At 39.7% G+C, this 7074-nt stretch overlaps 1 long non-coding RNA gene across 1 annotated transcript in view; it reads right to left on the bottom strand.

Annotated features, from left to right (window-relative positions):
* Window positions 1-480: 480 nt before the first annotated feature.
* The window catches only part of LOC118162778, a 22090-nt gene continuing 15496 nt past the window's right edge, over window positions 481-7074 (bottom strand). The window contains exons 2-3 of the long non-coding RNA XR_004748621.1: window positions 4277-4476; window positions 481-2023 (exon numbers count right to left, since the gene is read on the bottom strand). This is a non-coding gene — a long non-coding RNA (uncharacterized LOC118162778). The remainder of the gene's footprint in view (window positions 2024-4276; window positions 4477-7074) is intronic.

Below are 7074 nucleotides of genomic sequence, written 5' to 3'. Positions count from 1 at the left end.
CACTTAATATCAGTTTATTTTCTTCAACTAATTATGATTAAAGACAATTGACTTTTCACAGTCGTACTTTTGTGCTGATGTTTACAAGGAGCTAGAGGACCAATTTTATATACTGTAGATCTGAAAATTACTCTTGGATTTAACACAGTCATTTAAATGCCAAGTTTTTGTAAAAGCCTTGCAAGTGTCTTGGATTTGTAGTTCATGAAAAGTTTCATTCTTTGAAAGACTCTCTGAGTGTTCTTGCCAGCAAAGGGGTGGTAAAATGGTTTTAGCACTTCTGTGAATACTGAAGCATAGATGATTAGAGATTATAATACACAGAACGAGACCTTGGAGAGTGCATTGCATTTTAACAGCACCTGAAAGCTTAACTAGGAGCTGGTTTAAAAAAAAAAAAAAAAAAAAAAAAAAAAGTGGTTTGAGGCTAGAGAATTGGAAATCTCATGAAACTGTGCCATGACATATCCCAAACTTTAAAATGCCCAAAAATTCAGAAATATTCATAACAGAAATAATAGTGGAAAAGAGTGGAATCTGACTTTGAAATTTGCCTGTGTTAGAATGAAGACAGAATTGCACAGAGAAAAGAAATACAAAAGGAGGGACACCAGGCTGTGGTAGCAGTGGTGGAGCAGCAAGAACAAGTGGATGGGATATGGGAGATAAATGTCAGGTAAACCCTTGACTCTTTGAAGCCAGCTTCAGGCCAAAAAGGTTTCCAAACAGGCTTCAAACCTGGGGTTCAGTATCCCACACACAGCATTGTTCTTTAGCTATGAACTGAATTTCTGTCAGATATTTTCAGCAAGCTTTTGTACATGTTTTTCAGCTGACATTTGGGTGAGTCTGAAACTGTTGGATTTCCAGCCCTTTTGAAGACAGCACTTCTACTTGGTAGTGCTATTGGTGGGACTGGAATGAGCTTCCTTTTGAAATGGTGACACAACCTGAAAGGTCTCTTCAAGGAGCCATACAAACGTTACATACTCACAGAGAAAAAGGCAAAGAATTACAACAAGATCACAAAGAGGCTAGAAAACAAAGGATAGTGTTGAATGATGAATTCTCTGTGTAGCAGTCATCAGCAAGAGCCTTGAAATGGTATACTGCTTAATAAATATATTGTAATATCTGTAAAAATGGAGGAAGGAACTGACAGGTGATATAGTTATTTAGGGCTCCATCCAGCCCAGGGTGGACTATGAGGTCAGGCAAACCAGAACACAGTGGTAAAATCAAACGTAAAACACAATAAACACCTTTTTGACAGGCAAAATGTAATCTAACCTTATACCTGACGAAGTCCTGACAGCCATTTCAGTTGGAGGAAAGAGATTGTGAGGTATTGCAGATAGCTTGGAGAAAAACACTCTGTTCAGGGGCAGCCAAGAGCAAAGTGAATGTTACGCTTCATAATGATGGGGAGGAGTAACCATCTCGGTGAGGGTATTGCAGGGTAGAGGTATGTTTAGCCAAAAAGTGGATTCTCCTGTCAAGCAAGTTAATAAAGACTGGAATAACTAACATTAGAGAAGTGGCAGGTAGTCTGGGATTTGATGGAAATAAATAAAATATTGCATATTTTGAAAAGACTGGATGGGGACCTTTCTTCATCCTGTCCTGAACCCTACTGTCACTATGATAAAACACAACTAATATCCACAGAAATTAAAGAGTGTTTGTCTGTAAAGCACAGAATTAAAATGAGGAACACACTTTCCCAAGAACTGGGGAGGCTGAAGCAGGGTCAAGATTCAAATACTGGAATAAGGTTATGAAAAATAGAGTTATCATCATTCATGATGCTTTTGGCAGAGATGTTATACTTTGCATAAAGAGTACAAACCAATTGTTAGATACTGCAATTAAAGTTATGTGTAGGCAAGATCAGGCTAGCTGCATGATGCAGAGTGCATGAATCTCCTTCAGGAGCCAGCTGGAGAGTCTGCAAGTGCAAAATCTGCAAAAGCAAAGTGTGCTGAAGCTCTTTTCTCATGGTGGCAGGAGGCACAGGAAGAGCCTGTGAAACAAAATCAGTTTTAAAAAAAAGAAAGTAAATCAAACTCCCACAGTCCTGCTTGAGCTATGTTTTTCTGATCTTTTAATCAGCCTCCCTTTTTAATTTTGCCCAATTCTCTGTGCTATGCATGATTTAATATTTCAAATTGATTGCCTCTCTGATCTAAATTTACCATGCGCTTTGAAGTCAGACATAGTGACACCTTTTCAAAACGACTTAGACAAAAACAATTGCCTGCATTTTTTTGCTATGTCTATGAAAATTTATAACAAATCATTCAGCATGCTTTATAAACAGGCCTAGAAAACATATGGCAAAAAGCATTTTTGTGTGTCTGTGAAATAAACTTAAAGAGAAAATCACTTTTTTTAAGAAATCATCTTTAGATAATTTGGCATAGATGACTTTGTGTGCCCAAATTCTTTAGAAACCATTTATCCGAGCAATAGTGGAAGGTAATTATCCAACCACATGCTTACAAAGGAAGGAAAGATTTGTAAAAGAGATAATATCTTTCAAGTCTATATAGCTGAAAAAAACAGACAGGTTTCCAGGCATACAAGCCTTCATCCAGCTCTTTTTTTTTTTTTTTCTCAAGCTACATAAGTTGGTATAATAAATAAAACATTTATGTCCCAAAACTATCATAGCTACAACACTGAAAATGATACTCACAAAGCTGAAAAGTTTAAAGACACAAAGCATATAATTAGTTAGCTGAAAACTGTTTTAGCATAGTGGTGAGGAAAATCCAAAGCCTTACAAGCAAATATTTCTGCCGGAGTGCTTGTTGAAGTTCTACCTTAAGGATCTTTCTGGTGAGAATGAAAACCTGACAGGGTTTTTTAGTTTTATTTCATTTTTGATTGTTGATGTTAATAGGAATGTCCTGTTCAAAGAACTTCAATGCCAGGGGGAAAAAAAAAAAAAAAAAAAAAAAAAAAAAAGGCAGACACAGGGGTGACTGGATGCTGTAGATTCCTCACAGTTATAAACGAAATACCGGAAAACACATCTGGGAGCCACATTGCTGCAGGCTGAACAAAGTGAACCTAATGAACTGAGGGATGAAGCAGTGCTGGAACTGAAGGCAGAGAGAGCCCTGTATATGCAGTAGACCAAAATGTGGAGAATCATGTCTACATCCAGCACTTGCAGCTGAAGGATCCCAATTTTTCCAAACTGTTACCAATAGAAACTCATCATAACTTGTTTGCTTCTCCCAGGTATGCAATGAATGGAGACAGCAAAATGCTGGAGAAAATTGCAGCTTTGCTTCTTAATATTCTCCTGTTCCTTTCCCAACTCAATGCTGTAAAAGCAGTGTTACTTGGGTGCGAATGCCCAGATTGTTCTTCCCATTGAAAAAAACAATTACAGGTAACACGAGCTGCTCAATGGCAACATTTAAACTCTTGGGAAAATGTTATACATGCAGACTGCCCAATTGCTGCATTTGTAGGATCACAGATCCTCAGTCTAGGTGTGTTTGGAGAACATGAGCTGACTGCTTGGAAATGTAACCTAAGAGTTTGGTTTCCCCAGTGGCCCTGTGGATCACAGTAAGCCTTTGAGCTGGTGCTGACTATGATCCCTATGCACATACACGTAACTGGTGTCAGTGACAGAATAAATCATCCCTCATTTGTTCTTGGAAAGGGTCTCACCTTGGTTAATATTTTCTACTACTATGGATGTTTATTCATACTTGTTTTCAAAAGCCCTTTAAACCATATTCTTTAAACCATCTAAAGTTTGTTTTTCCTCAGCTCACAGGATGGACACCAGCCACTTAGGGAGGCATCTCCTGCAGGGACTGCTGCCATCCCAAAACAGCAGCCACCATTCTCATCCCCATCCACAAGAAGAGGAGCCATCCCCAGGCTCCAAGCCTCACTGGGACAAGGTGCCCGCTGCACTTTGTATGGTGACACCCGGTCTTCCTTGGAGCAACAAAGGAAGCCTGCAGGCATGACACCAGAGCTTGCTGGCCTGGAAATCCGGGGCTCATCTGCCTCTGCACACACAGCGCCTTGAGCACAGCAGCATTCATTGTCAGCTGCTTTTAACCACAAGCTGCCAGCTACCACCAGCTTGAAAACAAGCAGAGGCTCCCAGCACAAAATAAAGCCACAGCCACCCTCAGCCAAGCCAAAGTCTACCTACAGCTGCTGAATTAATTATGTAAATCACACTTATCAGTGACAGCAGAAGGGATAGGAAAACAACCAAGTAGAGGGAGAAGTATCACACCTGTTGAATGCTGCCAGGTACCAAGTCACTTTTGGGCAGTGGCTATTCCTGGCTGCAGAGTAAGTTTTTGGTTTGGTTTGGTTTGGTTCAATTCGCTTTGGTTCTGTTTTGAAGAGATTTCTCGCAGAAGCTCATCGGTGCATGGCCTTTCTTTTTGTTATGCAGCATTCCCAAACAATGAGGCCCCGCGAGCTACAGCCCTGCAAATAATAAATAGCTTTAATTAAAAAAAGATTGTATTTGTATTTATTTATTTATATTTTCGAAACCAAATTGCCACTCCCAGGATACTTCAGTCAGCTCTGCAGACATATTAGAAGCCATGAGAAACCAAAGAAAATGTTAAGTAAGATGAGGAGGGGGTTCAGATGGGGGGGAAATGAAAGGAGTAATTGCTGTGTGTATGGCTTAGCTAAGCAATGGCTGAGGGCACATATGTTAACTGGCTATAAGCATCTGTTAGAAATAAACAGCTAACAGAAGGGTAACAAGTTAGGATAGTAAAAGAGCAAGAACTAGAAATAATGACAACTCTGAGAAAGGCAAAACTTAGACTAAACATCAAATACTTTTTACCGTAGCAGGTCCTAGGCAGTGGAATATTCCCAAGGACCTGAACAGAAATACCTTTGCTTAGTAAACATTGTTTTATCCTCCCAATTTAAAGTCAGTCCATATGGAAGACAGAATCTTGCATTGTTAACCTCAGAAACTGCCAGAGTTTCTATGCGTAAGCATCATCTTCCAGATAAGGAACTGCTGGTTGCAGGAAATATCATTCATTGCAGTATTCACTGCTAAAAAATATCTATTGCTTATGTAAGATAAGAACAAAAGCAAGCAAGTGGAAAAAATAAGAACGGACCTGTTCGTCAAAATGGCACAGCTGAAATTATTTTGTGCTGTCCTATTTCTTAGGGCAGTGTCTTTTATTTTTTGAGCAAAAGAAACAATACAGACAAGTGTACCCCAAATCCTAGGATATTTTAGCAACTGCATTGATCTGTTTGAAAATCTTACAGTGTTCCTGTACTCTTTGGCTGGTATCTCTTCTGAAATTGGTTAAGTGAAAACCAGGTGTGTATTCTCTAGGGTCATCTCAGAGGATGTATATTCAGGAATGACAATTTCTGGATGATATTCAAACATTCCTCTGGATCCGTGTCATCTTGGCAAACAGCTATAGATGTACATATTGACCTGTATCTCTTCATCTGCTCTGTGTTTTGCTCAGCCCTGTAAGCACAGCCAGTATTTGGATTTCATCACACAGAGGTGCCAAGTCTCTGAGAAGAGTTTTCCTCTCAGGATGAGTGTGTGACTCATCCTGAAGAAGGCCAGATGTAATGTTCCCATTACCTGTCACAATGAACACATTACCATTTCAAAACAACCTTGATTTTAAGGGTTGCACTGACAGCTTCATAACTTTTCATTATTTGGATGAATTGTTCCCAAAATGGTCTTTTCTCTTACAGTGGATGCATAGGGAACCTTCAGGAGCTTTCAGGCTGATACTGCTCCATAGCTGCATTTTAAGTTTACTCTTCAACAACTGCAGTCCCAAAGGGTTGCTTCATAACTTTGTGAAGCTTAACCAAAATGCTCAAAATTAAACCCAATTGCTAAGCATCAAAACAGTCCTAGAACATGTTGCTCAGCTCCCCCCAGCATGCAGAGACACAGAGAAGTAAGCCTGACCTTCCTCCAAAGATTATGGCTTTACATCCAGTTTAGACTTAGACCTAGGAGTTGAGCTGACTGAGTTGACTACTAAAGCAGGTTATGTGTATCTCTGTCTACACAAAAATCCTTCCTCTTTCCTCTGCACCACCACAGAAGCTTCCTATTCTCCCTCTGATGTGCCCAGTTTTGCATAATCTAGTAGTAACAGTGGTTGGGAACATTTAAACAATCCCTTCCATGTCACCATCTTTTAAGTAAGTTTACATTTTCTCTTGCCTTTGGCTTGAAAATATAAAATATAGGATACCGTCCTCCAGTAGTTGCAGACAAACCATCTATTCTCCAAAACGCAGCAGTTAAATGCTTTAGTCATTTAAGAATGGCTGATCGTTTATACATAACTTCCTTCAAAATAAATACCCACAAGGACAAAAAATAATAATAATAACACATCTATCCAAAGTTTTATACATGCATTTGAAACATGATCTAATTCCCCTTAAAGCTGGCTCTGTGACTTAAGGAAAAAAAGCTGAAAATGAATGGCAGTAATAGGTAGTACAGGAACCCTTAAATCTGTAAAAAATGAAACTGGCAGTACATATTTACGGAGATACAGGCTAACCTCTCCCACAGACTGAAATCACAGGGTCAAGGTACATGAGCTGGTAAGCATTAAATATTATTTTGCCTGAAATACTGTTTCTTTTGGTACCATTACTTATTTTCAATAAACCAAATATATCAATTTTCTACGAGTTTGTGGGTATGCTTGAAAGTAACCTCATCTGGCATAAAGCAAATCTCCACTTTGTTTATATTCATGTTGAACCACCGCTGAGTCCGGGGCCACTAGCTTATCCCCAGGCTGAGGTCATAGAAATATTGCAGCTCACATCAAAGCTGAACAGAGGGCTGAGACGACCAACACAATGACCTCATGTAAGAGAGGGTCTGAGTTCAGCATGCTTCATCTTGATGCCTTTACACAGGGAACCAGCTGATCTGAGATGTGATTTCAGCAACCCACCTCACTGCTGCTCACCATAGTGGGAGAAAAAAAAGGAAAAAAGAGAGGGGAGGGGAGGGGAGGGGAGGGGAGGGGAGGGGAG

Source organism: Oxyura jamaicensis, chromosome 2 (genome assembly GCF_011077185.1).
Source record: "Oxyura jamaicensis isolate SHBP4307 breed ruddy duck chromosome 2, BPBGC_Ojam_1.0, whole genome shotgun sequence".
Taxonomy (NCBI): Eukaryota; Metazoa; Chordata; class Aves; order Anseriformes; family Anatidae; genus Oxyura; species Oxyura jamaicensis.
Note: the sequence above shows the minus strand (reverse complement) of the source record. Positions and strands in the feature narration are given on the sequence as shown.